Source organism: Physeter macrocephalus, chromosome 18 (assembly GCF_002837175.3).
Source record: "Physeter macrocephalus isolate SW-GA chromosome 18, ASM283717v5, whole genome shotgun sequence".
NCBI classification, from domain to species: domain Eukaryota; kingdom Metazoa; phylum Chordata; class Mammalia; order Artiodactyla; family Physeteridae; genus Physeter; species Physeter macrocephalus.
Window position 1 is genome coordinate 45,393,164 of NC_041231.1, and position 16,703 is coordinate 45,409,866.

At 46.1% G+C, this 16,703-nt stretch overlaps 1 protein-coding gene across 3 annotated transcripts in view; it reads left to right on the top strand.

The window, feature by feature from the left end:
- Positions 1-16,703, top strand: part of LZTFL1 (leucine zipper transcription factor like 1) — a 94,729-nt gene that overhangs the window by 27,075 nt on the left and 50,951 nt on the right. The window contains exon 2 of one of the 3 annotated variants that reach the window (XM_055080123.1): positions 12,352-12,420. The exons of 1 other annotated variant lie outside the window; for it this stretch is intronic. The gene's annotated coding sequence lies outside the window, so the exon portion shown is untranslated. Of the gene's footprint in view, positions 1-12,350; positions 12,421-16,703 lie in introns of those variants that run through there. One more of the 3 variants, XM_028479730.2, reaches the window with a different exon arrangement.

Genomic DNA, 16,703 nt, shown 5'->3' on the forward strand with positions numbered 1-16,703 from the left:
AAAAAAAAAAAAGTTAGCCTGGAATCCACTAATATCTAACCATTATTTTTCTATTCTCTGCTGTCCTTAAAAGTAACCAACATGAAAATCAGCATGGAGTTGCTCGTGGTAGCCCCAGTGAATTGGATACTGATACTAGAGTGAGTCAGGAAGTCAGGTCCTGACTTTTGATCTTTGTCCGACTTTGTGCACTGAGGTTGAATCACCTCTCGCTTTTTTGTTTTTGTTTGGAAGCTCTGCCTTTTTCACCCTGCACAAAAGCAGGGACTCTGAGCTGTCTGTCAGGCTATCTGCTGCCCCAGCCTGGGTCAGGTGCCCCCACCCCTCAGGCACTGTGCTGGGCTCAGGGCTGTGAGTGGGTTGCATGTGAGGGGTCTTCTGAACAGACGGACAGATATTGGAAAAAAAGAGGCTGTCAAACTCCGGGTGCTGAAATGGCAGGTGAACTTTGGTTGGTTGGGCGAGGGGAGGGAGGAGTAGGCCTCACCCACTGGTGGCTGCCCCACATCCCAGCCCCGAACTCAGCATCCGCTCCCCCTGCAGTGCATCCAAGTAGTAAGAGCCAACTAAGAACTAAAGAGGGTGAGTGTGTTGACAGGACAAAACAGTAGTCACTGATGAGTCATTTAAAATAGAGTGGCTTTGCTTTTTTCTGATTATAAAGGAGTATATTCACAATGAACAACAACCGAAAAAAAAAAATCCCCCCAAAGCAAACATATATAATGAAGAAAATAAAAACCCCTCAAACACCTCTCTCCTAGGATAGCCACTGTTCATTTTCTTAGATGCAGCCTTTTAGACATTTTCTCTGTAACACAATCTCACACACAAGCACGCACACACACACACGCTCACTCTGAAAGGAAATCAGACTGCACAAACCGTTTTCTGTCTTGCTCTCTAGGGAACAGTCTTTCATGGACCACTTTATATGCCAATTCAGTTTGAGGCCGTATCACCAGATTGGGTGGCTGCCAAGTGTTCCACTCTCCGATTCTCTACAGTTCATTTAACCAGTCGCCTCTCGGTGCAAAGTTCACTTGTTTCCAGTTTTTCACTGCTACAGAGAATGCTGCCGAAAGCATGCTTTCCCTGGGACAGTCTCTCAGACCCGGGGGCCTCAGCGGGGCTTCACTTTCCCAGCCCCTGGCCTCCTTCTTGCCATCTGTGCCCCCTCCTGCTTCTCCCTCCTTTAAGGAACAAATCACAGAACAGACTGCCTTGAACCTAAGCTTGACACATGTGCGTGGGAGGCTGTCCTGGAAGCCTGGCCAGGGCACCACTGGATTCACCTCTGCCTCCCTGGCAGCTTCTAGCCAAGTGCCTGGTTCTCAAGGCCACTGAGCAAACGAGTGGGTTTTAGAAGCCATCGTGGCAGCACACAACGGAGGACACGGGTGACACTGGGACGGGGAGGAGGAGGAAGGGCGATACTCACGGTGGAGGGCAGCGTGTGAGGCTCCTGGAGGAGACCGCCCCGCCAGCTCTGGCCTGCTGTCTGCCTGGGACGAGGGGCAAGCCTTCTGTGATCTCTGAGCAGGCAGCTACCCGACGAAAACACCAGAAAGGAAGCCAGGCCACCCCTGCCTGTGCTGTCACTGGTGGGGTGGCCAGGAGGGTGGAGAGAGGGGAGTCACCAGCTGCAGCTTCCAGCACTCAGCAGAGTCGGTAATCTGCAACCAGAAATGAAAAGCAGAGAAATGCTGGGTTAAGGAAAAACCGTCTTCTCTGAAGACGCACATACAGATTGATCATCTGAGAACAGTTTCTTTTCCTAGACAGCATGGCTGCTTTCAGGGAATGGGGAAATGGAGAGTCCCATCCAGAGGGGTCAGCCTTTTCTGACAGGCTAAAGTGTGTACCTTTATAAGATCTCTTTGGGTAGCGTTGTCTGAACAGGCCTGTGTGGGGTTATCACCCCCAGCACGGTGCATCCCAGTGTAACCCTTTTGGCCTTAGATATACCTAACCCCCTACAGCTGTGCTGTCTAAGGCCGTAGCTGTTAGTCACATGTGCCTATTTAAATTTAAATTGTTTAAAATGTGACTGGTTCCTTAGTCACGCTAGCCACATTTCAAGTGCTCGACAGCCATGTGTACCCGTGGCTACCGTAGTGGACGGCACAGATGCAGAGCAGGCCCATCACCTCTGAAAGTTCCATCGGATGGCGCTCCTTTATTAGAAGGTCATGTACATGACACATATATGGGAATACAGGGAGTGTTGGAGAACCAGAAACACCTTAAAATTGGGGTCAAATACAGTAAGATGTTATTTTGACATGACCACTACCCATCAGATAGAATTAACAGCAAGGATGCATTTCACCTTATTAATCATGGGTGTTTAGGTGAAATTCTGAAAACACCTAAACAAATACATGTTATATTTTTAACAGAGTCACAGAGGAAGTCTTCACCAGCCATGGCTATGGTGGGGCCTTCGATCATGACACAGTTGCACCCGCTCTGGGTCCCAGGGCCAGGTGCTGTGCCTGGCATTTGAGGGGCGTTTAGGGAATAATTGTGGAAGGGAAGCTGCAGTCCACAACCTCTGATGTCCATAACAAAAAAAAGACCCAAGTTGATTCCTTGTTATCATTATGGGAAAGACCTCTTTTTTAGATTTGTTCTGGGGGAAAATGACAACTACACTGCAGTGGAGACTCATTTCATCTTTTCAGTATACTTATCATCCTGTGGCCTCGGTGGTGCTCTCCTAGGCACATGGCCCGTCAATCGCTGTTAATTCCTACAGAACAAAGCGATGCACAAGATGCAGCTTGATTTATTATCTTATTATCCAAACGGAAAGGCCAACGAATAGCCCATATGAAAGGTACAGAGCAGTGAGCAGTAATAATGAAAGCAGTGGTTGATTCAGCAGCCTTGAGGGAGCTGTGGATTCCCTTACTTCGTCCACATTCATTGAACATAGTGTCTAAAACGGCACATGACTGAGAATCAGCCAAATGCTCTCGCCTCTCACTTCTCCCTCTGAATTGGCAAATAATGAATGACAGAGAAGGAAGGGGCAATAGACGGATGAAAATGCTCCCTTAACTGATTTCTGGGTGTCTTGGCAGAGAGAGTAGTGCAGCTGTTTCTCCCTTATGTTTGGTTGGGACCTGGGAAAGCTTCCAGGAGGCTGCCACACACACACTACAGGTGCAAGAGCCCTGGGTGAGGAAGATGCTGTACTTTCTACCTCCTCTTGACTCAAGCTGATTCTTCACCAGGTACGGGCATCCCAAGTAGACACTGCTTGCCCACCAGACAGCTGGTGAGTCTGGTGGGAAGAAGGGAATTGGGGGAGGTGGTCAGGGAAGAAGAGAAGGGGTAAATATGCTATTGTGGGAAGGTGCCCTCTTCTGTGTGGCCCCTCCCCTGTCCCCATGGTCCAGGTGTTCTGGAACTTGGTCCAGAAGTTCTGGATGAGCTGCTTTAGAACTCCCAGGTCCCCTCCCCTGGGCTGCAAGGGAGGCATGAGGCTGGAAGATGCAAGAAGATAGTAGAGAGAATTTCTGATTTCTCTAAGGAGCCTAGGACAAATGGGATTCTTTTTGCTGTCATTCAGTTTGGGTTCATTCCTTGGAGAGAATGCCCCATTCTTTTGTTTTGTTTCTTTTTGTTTGTTTTCTTTGCTGTGTTTCTCTCTCTGCAAGTAGAATTCAGAGCTGGGTGATTATGGGAGGTTGCCGGTTCCCTTTTGCAGCGGGGATTTCTCTTTTTGCATTCTCACCTAGATGAGTTCTAGAGGGCAGGGTGGTGGGTGCAGGCCCTCTGGGTCCCAGGGCCCAGGACTGAGCCTGGAGTTCAGGGTCATTGAGGGACTAATCGTGGAATGGTAGCCGTAACCCTGAGGTAGTCTGATGTCTGCCTCAGAGGAAAGGCCCAAGTTGACTTTGTCGCAGGGGCCCTTGGGAGAGCCATGTTTGGGTTCTCCCGTGTTCGTCCTCACATTCCAAGTGTCTGACACGATCTCTGGCAGAGAATAAATGAGTTTTGCGTCAGTCCTCCACTTTCCAGGTTCTCCATATCTAAGTCTCGATTTGTAATCTTGTTCTTCTTCCTGAACCTTCGGTACATATTAAGAAGGTCAGATCCAAAAGCACGGTGGGGGCTTTGGAAACAGACGATGCTAGATTTCCACTCTTCATTGATTAAGGCCTTATCTTACCTTGGGAAGTCCAGAGTGTCTTGAAGGCGTTAACAGTCATTTGGCAGTGAGGGTCTGACCAGTGCAGGTACAAGGAGTTCCAGGGGCAAACTTCCGAGGAGTTGAACTCCTAAGGACTTTCCCCACTAACTCCGTGAGGACGGGACCACGAGGTCCTGGCGTAGTTGCAGCTCGGCAGCGCGTCCCAGGAGCTTATTCATCATCTTTTGACTGCATCAATGAAAAAGACAGACCTCATCTAAGTCCTGGGAATCTAGAGCAATGCCATCCGTCAGAGCTTTCTACAAGGTGGTGGAAATGTCCTGCATCTGCACTGTTCATCGCCCAGCTGCCAGCCACATGTAGCTAATGAGCACTTAAGCTGTGGTTGGTGTGACTGAGAAGCTGATTTTTCTAAATTTTATTTAATTGCAATTGGTTTGAATTTAGATGTAAATAGTGCATACAGCTAGTGGCCACGATAGTGCACAGTGTAGGTCTAGACTGACCCACATTGCAGCAGCTAATAATCTCTGCCTTAGCAAGAGATTTAGGATGGCTGACTCTACAATACAGGGCGGGACCACTCTCCTCTCCCCGAGGGCAGAGGGGCTTGGAGGGGAGCCTGTCCCTCCCCAGGAGGCTTAAAGTCAGTGCAGACTTTTCCAGGACACCTGTAGATTCTTTAAATTCTTCATGTGTTGTGGTTAGCAATTAAAACCATTCAAGGACAAGAAGGAGGAAAAAGTAGTCATTTTTGCTAATATCAGGTCCCATGAATAGCCACTGAAGGTTGGGAAGCAACTCGGGAGACAGTTGTCAGAGGCAGAGAGCTGGGGGAAAGAGTGGCCCACAGCATGCACCACAGTAAGGATGAAAGGAATGGGAGAGACATGGCCATGTGACCCACGGGAGCTGGCAAATGATGGGATGTTGCAGGAGGGGGAAGCGAGATCGTTCAGAGGCTCTGGAAAGACTTTGCCTTTAATAGAGAGGGCAGGCGAGGGGAGGTGTTGGTTTTATAAGATAGTGGTACATTTAGCATTGGATGTGCTACGGTTAATGTACTGAAGTGAAGGTATCTGGAGGCCAGAGAGGAGGTCAGGAGTTCACTGTGTGGCTGCCAAGCTCTTGTAGAACATGCGCTGTTTATAAAGGAAATAAACGTCATCCACACCTCCTGAGGTTTTGTGCTCACAGCATGTGAATCATGAGACCAGTTGCAGGATTTCTGGCTTTATTTGCACCATGTATTTATGATAAAAACCAGCCCTTCTGCCCTGGCATGCTTTATCTGACTGGAAGATCTCATGTGAGTCCTTCATTCAACATCTGTTTGCCAAGTTCCTGCTCTGTGCCAGCACTGATCTAAAAGCTAGGGATGGAGCAGTAAACAAGCCAAAAAGTATCAAGTTAAATGACAGAATTAAAGCAGAGAGTTGGCGGAGTGACTGAGGGCTGCTCACACCGGGTGGTTAGGAAGGGCTCGCTGAAGAGGTGACACTTAGGACCCGGATTATAAATTCCCCTAAGGTGAAGATTGGGGTAACCATTCCCAGCAGAGGGAACAGGTGGCAGGAGGAGCTTGGTGTGTCCAAGGATGAGAAGACCAATATGCTGGGGGACAGAGAGATGTGAGGCGGCCGGAGAAATAGGAGGGGTCCAGTGGTATGGGGACTTGAGGCCTGGGTCTGTAGTGTTGATCTGATGCCAGGTGTGATGGAAGCCACCGAAGGGATCTATGTAGGCAATGACACAATCCGATTTCCATTCCTAAGAGATCACTGGCTGCTGTGTGGGAAACTTCAGGGAAAAATAGCAAAACCTCATGGTTTCTCTGCAGGCTGTCTCAGCGTGAACTCCCGCCGGCCAGAATCAGCTCACTGGATTCTAGCTTCCCCTTAGCTGGGCCACTGTCCATCCTCCCACTTCCGCCTCTAGGGAGGCATCAGGGCAAATTCAGGGCGCTTATGTCCCTCCCTCCCTCCCGACAGCCTAGATGGAGGAACCGTCAGGAAACTTTTGCAGTGGTGATGACAATTATGCAGCAAGATTCCCGACGGCCTTTTTAAAAAACAAATAGACATTCTTTTTTAGAGCAGTTTTAGGTTCACGGCAAAATTGAGTGGTAGGTACAGAGAATTCCCACACATCCCCCTGTTGCTTCACCATGTATATTCTGCACCAGAATGGTATATTTATTACAACTGATGAACCTATGTCAACGTATCATTATCACCCAACGTCTGTAGTTTACATGAGGGTTCACTCTTGGTGTTGTACATTCTCTGGGTTTTGACAAATGTGTAATGGCATGTATCCACCATTACAGTATCCTACAGAATAGTTCTGCTGCCCTAAAAATCCTCTGTGTTCCACCTATTCATCCCTCCCTCCCCCTAACCTCTGGCAACCAGTGATCTTTTTACTGTCTCCATAATTTTGCCTTGCCAGAATGTCATATAGTTGGACTCACACAATGTGTACCCTTTTCAGATTGGCTTCTTTCACTTTGTAATATTCATTTAAGTTTCCTTCACGTCTTTTCATGGCTTGATAACTTCTTTTTTTTAGCACTGAGTAATATTCCTTGTCATTCACCTACTGAAGGCCATCTTGGTTGCTTTCAAGTTTCGGCAATTATAAACATCCACGTGTAGGTTTTTGTGTGGACATAAGTTTTGAACTCCTTTGGGTAAATACCAAGGAGCTGGATTGCTGGTTTGTATGGTAAAAAGAGTATGTGTGGTTTTGTGAGAACCTTCCAAACTGTCTTCCAAACTGGCTGTACCATTTTGCATTCCCACCAGCGACGCGTGAGAGTTTCTCCTGTTCTACATCCTTGCCAGCCTTTGGTGTTTTGTCAGTGTTCCAGATTTTGGCCATTCTCATAGGTATGTGGTGGTATCTTATGGTTTTTTAAATTTGCATTTCCCTGATGACATATGCTAAAGAGCATCTGTTCCTATGATTATTTGCCATCTCTATATATCTTTTGGGTGAGGTGTCTGATAAGGCCCTTGGCCCATTTTTTAATCAGGTTTTTTGTTTGTTTGTTTGTTCTTAAACTGGTGAGTTTTAGAGGTTCTTTGTATATTTTGGATAACCGTCCTTTACCAGGTGTGTCTTCTGCAAATATGTTCTCCCAGTCTGTGGCTTGTCTTCTCATTCTCTTGACATTGTCTTTTGCAGAGCAGTTGTTAATTTGAAGTCTAGCTTTTCAGTTCTTTCTTTCATGGATTGTGCCTTTGGTGTTATATCTAAAAAGTCATCACCTACCCAAGGTCATCTAGATTTTCTAGTGCTGTCTTCCGGGAGCTTTGCATTTTACATTTAGATCTGAGATCCATTTTGAGTTAATTTTTGTGAAGGGTGTAAGGTCTATGTCTAGATTCATTTTTTTGCACGTGGATGTCCTATTGTTCTGGCACCATTTGTTAAAAAGACTATCTTTGGGCTTCCCTGGTGGCGCAGTGGTTGAGAGTCCGCCTGCCGATGCGGGGGACGCGGGTTCGTGCCCCGGTCCGGGAGGATCCCACATGCCGCAGAGCGGCTGGGCCCGTGAGCCATGGCCGCTGAGCCTGCACGTCCGGAGCCTGTGCTCCGTAGCGGGAGAGGCCACAACAGTGAGAGGCCCGCGTACCACAAAAAAAAAAAAAAAAAAAAAAAAAAAAAAAAAAAAAAAGACTATCTTTGCTCCATTGTATTTCCTTTGCTCCTTTGTCAAAGATCAGTTGACTATTCATGGGGGTCTATTTCTGAGCTCTCTATTCTGTTCCATTGATCTGTTTGTCTCTTTTTTCACCAATACCACACTTATCTTGATTACTAAAAGCCTTTTTAAATTTGGAGGCTTTTTGTGACCCTAAAAATCAGTCCATTAAACTTTTAATTCTTCTTTTCCTATAAGAAGTGTAAATAAAAAATAGACCCCTATTCCCCAGCCTCATCCTGCCCCCAGTTTTCTTTATGATGTTGACTCTCACCCTGTCCATGACCCCGCAACTGCACTGAGACTCGGTCATTTTTTCAAGAGCTTGAAGCTGGTGTTTTTAAAAAGTCAGAAAATTTCCATAGCATTACACTAGCTGTGTCAAAGTTGCAAGATGGCCACATCAAAACAACCTCATCAAAGGTCAGGTCTCTCTCATGGAGGCCCAGGGAAGAGCTTCTTCATGGGGGGCAGTTAACCTGAGGCCTCCACTCTGATGCTTCCTCTGTAAAGTCACACACACGCTGAACACACAGGTGCTTACTGAATTTCTACCTGCTGGACGTGGAGAAACATGAATTAAGACCCCATCACAGGCTTCAGGCTGCTCACAGGTTTCCATCTGAGAAATAACAGCCCACTTTTCAATATTAGCCACATTTGGGAAAAAAAAAAATGCCCCCAAAACAATGTAGAGCAGCTTTCCCAAACTTGAGTCTTGTGGCCCAGAGATGTGGGTAAGTATTCAGCAAAAGGTAACATTCTTTGCGAAACAGGCAAAGCAGCACATCTAAGGTTCTGAGACATTCTGCAGGAAAGACATCTGCTTGCTATCTTTTAAACTTGGAATTTGTTTTTTAGTAGTGTCAAGTATTTTATTCAACACATCTCAGGCTATAGGAGCTGGGACCCCCATTCTTTTCCCTCCCTCTTGTGTTGATGAGACCTTTCCCCCTATATTCGAGATTACACAAGAGGGAGAGAGCTGCTGTCTTGGCTTCTACCTCCACCGTCTTGCATGCAGGGGGATCTGCCGAGAGGCTGGGGGATAATTCCACTTCCACTCGATGACCCACCCTTCCTTTCTGTTGTAGCTAAAGCTCAAAGATTTAGCTCATTTCTCTTTCTGTTGTTTTTTTTAAAAAAATTTTTTAAAGAATTATTTATTTTTGGCTGCATTGGGTCTTCGTTGTTGCACACGGGCTTTCTCTAGTTGAGGCAAGAGGGGGCTACTCTTCATTGCGGTGCACGGGCTTCTCATTGCAGTGGCTTCTCTTGTTGCGGGGCACAGGCTCTAGATGCGCGGGCTTCCGTAGTTGTGGCATGCCAGCTCGTAGTCGTGGCTCGCGGGCTCTAGAACGCAGGCTCAGTAGTTGTGGTGCACGCGCTTAGTTGCTCCGCGGCATGTGTGATCTTCCCACACCAGGGCTCGAACCCGTGTCCCCTGCATTGGCAGGCAGATTCTTAACCACTGCGCCACCAGGGAAGTCCCTCTCTTTCTGTTTTAAGGCAACTATCAACTAATTTATTGAACTTTCCTCCATCTGTGGGAATGGTCAAGGAAGAAAGTGAAAGTTTTCTCAGCAGAGCGGGGTTGGGATGGCCCCATGACTCTGTGACCCGGGGCAAGAGACTTCCCTTATCTCTAAAACATGGTGACAGTCCCCACGCCCCCACCCCCGCCCTGGCTGCTATGAGGGTTAAAAGAGCTACTATAAGAAAGGAGCCAAGAAGGGCCTGGCACTTAGCACATGCTCAGTGAGCAGTACTTTCTATTGAAGGGGGTCATCCTGATGTTATGGCCACGTCTGAGGTCTGTCCAATTCTACACTTACTTACAGGGTGGCCTTTGTCTCAAAGCCTCAGTTTCCTCTTTTGCAGAACAGGACATTAATACCTATTCCTTACGGTTGCTATCAGTGTTGCTATCTGAGAGACTGGCATTCGGGAGGTGCCAAAGCAAAAATACTGGTCCTTTTTTTTGATAAAAAGACTTCATTTCTAAACGCTACAGAGAAATCTGGTAAATAACAATGCAGGAACATCATTCAAGTTCAACTGAATTAACAGGTTTGCTTTGCTATTTCACCCTGGGTCCCCTTCCTAATGACTTCTCTTCTTAATGGTTCCGAAGCCTCTGAGGGCTTTCTTGGGGTTTTCTCTCCTGTTGCTGGGGGAGAGTGGCTCAGGCATCCTCTTGACTGAGATCCCCACTCTTCTCCAGAGAAAGAGGAAATAAATAAATGTCCTGAGCCCCCAGTTTGTGCCAAGAGCTTTACAAACATCACCTTATGTAATCCCTTAATAAGTATATAAGATAGAGTGTATCCTTTTTAAATATAAGGAAGGAGAGTCTTTGAGCAGCTAACTGAATTTCCTAAGAAGGGCTCTAAAGGAAATAAGCAAGGTGTATCAGTTAGCTATTGCTGCATAAGGAGCCACTGCATAATTTAGTGGCTTAAAACAATGATTGTTACTTAATTCATGATTCTGTAAGTTGCAATTTAAGCTGGGCTCAGCTGGCCAGTTCTTATCTCGGGCAACATCAGCTAACTTTAGCTGGGCCTGCTCATGCGGCTGTGGTCAGCTAACAAGTTGATGAGGGCTGGCTGTCTAGGATGGCCATAGCTCTCATCTGTGTGGTCTCCCATCCTCCAGCTGGGTCACCTGGGTTTGTGTATGTGCTGATGATAAGGTTCCGAGGGGTGGCGGGAGACAGAGAATGCACGTGAGAGGAAGTACACAAGGCCTCTCAAGGTCTGGGCTCAGAGCTGGCACACCATCGCTTCTGTCACATCTGTTGGTTAAAGCAAGGCACAAGGTCAGCCTAGATTCGGGGGGTGGGGAGATATCCACCTCTTGATGGGAAGAACCGCAAACTCCATCTCAAAGGATACGGAAGGAGGGAGACCATTAATTAGGAACTTCAATGAAATTAATCTCCCACACAAGGTGATGTGATAGAGGGTGGCTGGGTCATGGGAAAGGGAGAGGATAGGGCTACTTCCAATGGGCGAACAGGGAAGGCTTCTCTAAGGAGGTGACGTTTATGCTGAAGTGTGAAAAGGAAGGGCCATTCCAAGACACGGGAAGAAGCTTCCCCTAAGATGGAGTTATAAACTGTACAATCCCCAAGGCAAAACATCCATATCCTGCAGACAGACCTATTGGATAAACATACATTAAATAAAGGACCTAACAGCAGGCCCACAGGAGAGCAACGTAGCATAAACACAGCATCAAAATGCTCATTTCTTGGGCTTCCCTGGTGGCGCAGTGGTTGCGCGTCCGCCTGCCGATGCAGGGGAACCGGGTTCGCGCCCCGGTCTGGGAGGATCCCACATGCCGCGGAGCGGCTGGGCCCGTGAGCCGTGGCCGCTGAGCCTGCGCGTCCGGAGCCTGTGCTCCGCAACGGGAGAGGCCACAACAGACGGAGGCCCACATACCACAAAAAAAAAAAAAAAAATTGCTCATTTCTTCACCTCCCTCCACCCCCAAATGGCTACTGAAAGCCTGAGGGTTTTTTCAGTGGCCGTTATTTTCAGGAAGTAGTTTTGGTTCCTTAGAGAAAATTGCCTCCTAAAATAGGGATGTGGGAGAGAGGAGGAAGCAGAAAGAAGTATGCATGAAGAATGAAGACAGGAGAGAACAGCAAGAAAGAGGGAGCTGGGAAGACAGGGGTAGAAAAATCTCTGGCACGTGGGAAGCCCTTACAAGTACTTGTAGAATCCATGAACGGATGACGTCACTGTCTGTGGCATAAGATAAAGCAAATTCCAAGTAATTAATATAAGACAGAATAGGAAAATGTCATGAGGTAAGTATATGTGTTTGTGGGCGGGTGGGCGCACGCATGCGTAATGGAGGAGTAAGGGAGATAAAGGGAAGCAGAGGAAGACATCTCTGCTGATGCAGGCAGAGAAGCTAAATGTCTTTAGAAGGTTGTGTTGCAATTTGAGCTTTGAGCTGTGGGCAGTGCTTCAGTAGGTTACATGGAAGCCTGTGGGGAGGAGATTGTAGGAGAGGAGGCATGGTATTTAGGAGGCATGAATGGCTTGAGGAAAGCTCAGAGGCTGGAAGGGTTTGTTTTTCTTTGAATCTGGGGAAGGAGTAAAGTAAGTGGGTGTAGGGAGGTCTTCCAGAGAAAAGGGGACTTGGTAAAATGTCCGTTGTAGGGAGCTTTGGGAGGAGACACAGAGGATTCTTATGAGCAAGATGCTATAAGAAGAAAAGAAAGGCAGTTCAAAACACCGCAGTGACAGCCTTGACTTATTAGCCACTTTCACAAAGGATGGAAACACAGCCTACTCCAAGCCTGTTTTCTAAAAATGGCTGGAGCCTTTCCTATCAAATCTTTTAAAACAGTATTTAAAAACAGAGGGTTCAAGGGATTACGTCACACAGATCCAGCTCTTTGCCCCACACCACACCCCATCTTTGGAGTTTATCCTTATTTGTTCTATGACCTCCTCCACAGACACATCAGAACCAACCACAGAGAGGCTGGATCCCCTGCCGCCTTCCTCCTCGGCCCCTCTGTGGCCCCGTAAGTGCCCTGTTCTCTCAAGCCCACAGGTTTCAGCTTTCACCCAGGAAGATGCCCTGTGGAGATAAGTTCCCCTGCGGTTGAGAGTGAGTCGTGAGCCCAGGTCTGCCAACTCCTTGCTACCACCTTGTTGTTCCTCTGTCTCTGTCACTACCACCGTCGATGAGCCCCTCAGATAACCCCAGACGAGGGCCACAGACTGACATCACTTCCTGAGGTGGGCAACAGATGAGCAGGAGCCCAAATCCCAAGCTCCCACCATAGGAAAGATTTCTACGGGAAAGAGTTGGTCCTGGGGTTGCAAACGAAGCTCCTGCAGACTGTGAAAGCCAGACTGCAGCTGTTGGCTGGAAATTGTCCTTCTTGTTATTAAGCATCTGGCGGAGCTACCTCACTTTTCTGTCTTTCATCTTTGCCGTTGCACTCTTTGGGGGCTTCACTCCGTTTACTAAACGTGTGTGGGTGTTAAAGTCGCACTATGGAAAACAACATGCACATACACACACACCGCAGGCCTTTTTTCCTCCATTTCTACACAAACAGGTGCTTTTATAGCTTTTTGCAATCAAGAAAACTGTCTTTTACTACTTGCTGTTGCAATTTCTCTTGGAAAAGAAGTTCTGCTCCTACAAACTCAAAAGAAGACAACCCAAACTTTAAAATGTGCAAAAGTATGAAGAGGCAGCTCCCAGATGAGGGAAGAAAAACACCTGAAAAGATGCTCTCTAAGTGGTCATCAGGGAGATGCACGTTAAACAACAACAATATTTTCATCCTTCACACGGGCAAATCTTTATGAGTTTAATAGTGAGCATTAGGGTGGGGAACTAGATACACACTCCTGAGAGTGTGTGAATTGGTTCAGCCATAGCGGGAGGGGACGGTGGCAGGATCTGTTAATGTATAAAAGTTGCAACAATTCCTTTATAGAATATACATGCATGCCTGGAAGGAGGTGTTATAGCAAAGGTACTTGTGTTGGTGAAAATGGAAAACCACCTATATGCCCATCAATAAGACAAGGATTTCCTAAAGGATGGCATATCCATTCTATTGAATACTATGTAGAGGTTAAAAAGGAGATGGATCTATAAGTACTAACATGGAAAAATCTCCAGAATATGTTTCTGAATGAACAAAGCAAATTGTAGATTTATAATGGTCTTTCTGATAGAAACAAAACAAAACATCACAATGACATTAGCTGTTTGTCTGGGAACATATACATGTTTATAACTGCAAAGAAAAGACTTTGGAAAGATTCATACCCAAATGGCCACACCGCTTACCTCTGGGAAGAAGTCGGGGTTGGTTGGAAGTGGTTAAGGAGGAATTTAGCTTTGTCTGCAGTCATTGACTATTTTACTGTGAGAGTGTATTCAGGAATAAATTGCATAATTAACATTAAACATTTTAGGATTCTAACAAGTTTTTCTATCGAGTAGCATTAAAAAAATCTGTAATTCATCTTAAATGTTAAGTAGACTTTGTACAAATATATGATTATTTCTCTTTAGAAAGTTATTCTCAAATCATCCCATTTGTCAAAATCTCTCATTGTTCATCTGATAGTTAAAAACAAAGATAGGTTCTCTGTATTCAACCACACACACACACACACACACACACACACCATCGCTCATCCTGGGCATAGCAATTTCCACCCTATGCCACACTGTGCTAACTTTCAGGATATCTAAACCACATCCAAGCAGGCCTTTCTGATTAGCTGATAACTTTGTTTCCAGGCTTCCGTGCCATCTGATTGTCAACTCATAATTTCAGAGATGCCAAAACCAAGAGACACCTGACTTGGTGGTGATGCCTGGGCCTGTGGGTGTAGCCTGACAGCCAGGCACCTGGTTTCCTGACCCCAAACCACACGGCTCCCCATGTGGCCTCATGAGCATCCTTGTAACATGCTGCCCTGTCCCTCCCACCAGCCTGAGCTTGAGAGCACGCCCTGGGGAGATGGTGAGAGGCCTAGAAGGCTGCTGGTCTGGCAAAAGCCATCTCAGGAATATCTTCATTACAACCTTCTAATCTATACCCCATTGAACTAGGAAGTGTTGCATAATGGAAAGACACGGAGATTTGGAGGAAAATGTAAACCCAAACGTCCAGGGGACTCATCCTTCTTTGTTGGCATAACCACTCTTGTCTCTGTCCATGGGCAGACCCAAAGGAGAAGCCAAATTGTAAACCTGGAGGAAATGGTTTTAGAGAAGAGGTTAGAAAATGATGTAAATGTTATCTTGGATTCTTCTAGACTTTGGAGGTGACCTCATCTTTCTGAATCAAACTTACCTGAATTCCTCTTTATTTCATTGAGATGGACATTTTAGGGCACCAAAATCAAAGCTTACTTGGGATCTTCATTCGCTACCAATGCAGTGCCATGCCACAGCACAGTTTACAAGGTCCTTTAGGTACATTGGCTCTTTGGCCCTGACAACCCTTCTCTGTTCAGGTGACTATTAGGACACAGGGCTTCTCCCCACATCTCCCATACCTGGAAATAAGACTATCCTCTGCTCTTGTTCTACTCAAAGTGTAAAGTGTGGTGTGAGGGGAAAATTTCGACTGTTACTATAACTTTACATTATACAAATTATTTACTTACTTTGGATTTAAAGAGAGCTGGGTTTATCCCTCTCACAACTTACTAAGTAGGGGTTTGAGCAAGTCAGTCAATCTCAGTTTCCTTAGCTATAAAATGGGAGGTTATCCTTTAAAGAAAGATGTATTTGCAGATATTCTTAAGTGAATATATATTTACATATTCATCTTCTCTTTGTAATCTAAATGAACAAAACCTGTGTGTGTGTGTGTGTGTGTGTGTGTGTGTGTGTGTATTTACCTCACTAAACATTTCTGCTAAATGCTGAGAATCTGGAACCAGAACGTGGCTAAAAATCCACTCCAAAACTATTAAATCAAACAGCTCTGTTAAGAGCCATCTGGTCTTCTAAGGTTTGCAGAGCTTCTTAAGGAACCCAGAATGATTTACGGTTTGTTACCACAAGTCTATGAAGCTAGTGTTTTCAACCAAATTTCACTTACTCAATCCTGAAATTCAGTGGAAAGCTAGGGAAAATCCACTCAAAAAGAAAATTACTCCCCTGAATCCTTCTGATGACCAGAGCTATCAGGGCCAGAACGTAGAATCCATTCCATTGGGACCAACGTTTATCTTTGGCTGACCTGAGTATTCTAAAGAAGTACTAATGCTTTTTTTTTTTTTTTTTTACAAATTTATTTATTTATTTTTTGGCTGTGTTGGGTATTCGTTGCTGCACACGGGCTTTTCTCTAGTTATGGCAAGCAGGGGCTGCTCTTCGTTGCAGTGCGCGGGCTTCTCATTGCAGTGGCTTCTCTTTGTTACAGAGCACAGGCTCTAGGCGCGCAGGCTTCAGTAGTTGTGGCACGCAGGCTCAGTAGTTGTGGTGCACGGGCTTAGTTGCTCTGGGGCATGTGGGATCTTCTGGGACCAGGGATCGAACCCATGCCCCCTGCATTGGCAGGTGGCTTCTTAACCACTGCGCCACCAGGGAAGTCCCAGTAGTAGTGCCTTTATTTTTCTCTTTCATTCTTGTGTAATTTCCAAATTTTCTATATTAAACATGCATTACCTTTTTTTTACAGATTCATCGAGATATGTAATTGGCACACAATACATTGCACCTATTTAAGGCATAAACTGGATAAATTTTGATATAGTGTACACCAGCGAGCCTGCCACCACGTGAAGGTGGTGAACATATCCATCACCCCCAAAAGTTTCCTGCATTTCTAGAATTTTCTATAAGTTGAAATATATAGTGTATACTCTCTTTGGCTGCTTTCACTCACCGTCGTTATTTTGAGATTTATCCAAGCTGTTGTGTGTATCAATAGTTGTTTATTACTGTTGAATAGTGTTCCATTATATGGCCGTAGCACAGTCTGTTATCCAGTCACCGGTTGGCAGGCATTTTGGTTGCTTCCACTGTTTGGCTTTTACAAATAATGCATCCATAAACATTCATGTCTTTATGCCTGCAGTTATTTCTTTTTCTCTTGTGTAAACAGCTCGAAGTGGAATGGCTGGGTCATATGGTAACTCTGTGTTTAACTTTTTGAGGAACTGCCAAATTGTTTTTTTTTGTTGTTTTTTTTTTTTGCGGTACGCGGGCCTCCCACTGTTGTGGCCTCTCCCGTTGCGGAGCACAGACTCCGGACGCGCAGGCTCAGCGGCCATGGCCCACGGGCCCAGCCGCTCCGCGGCATGTGGGATCTTCCCG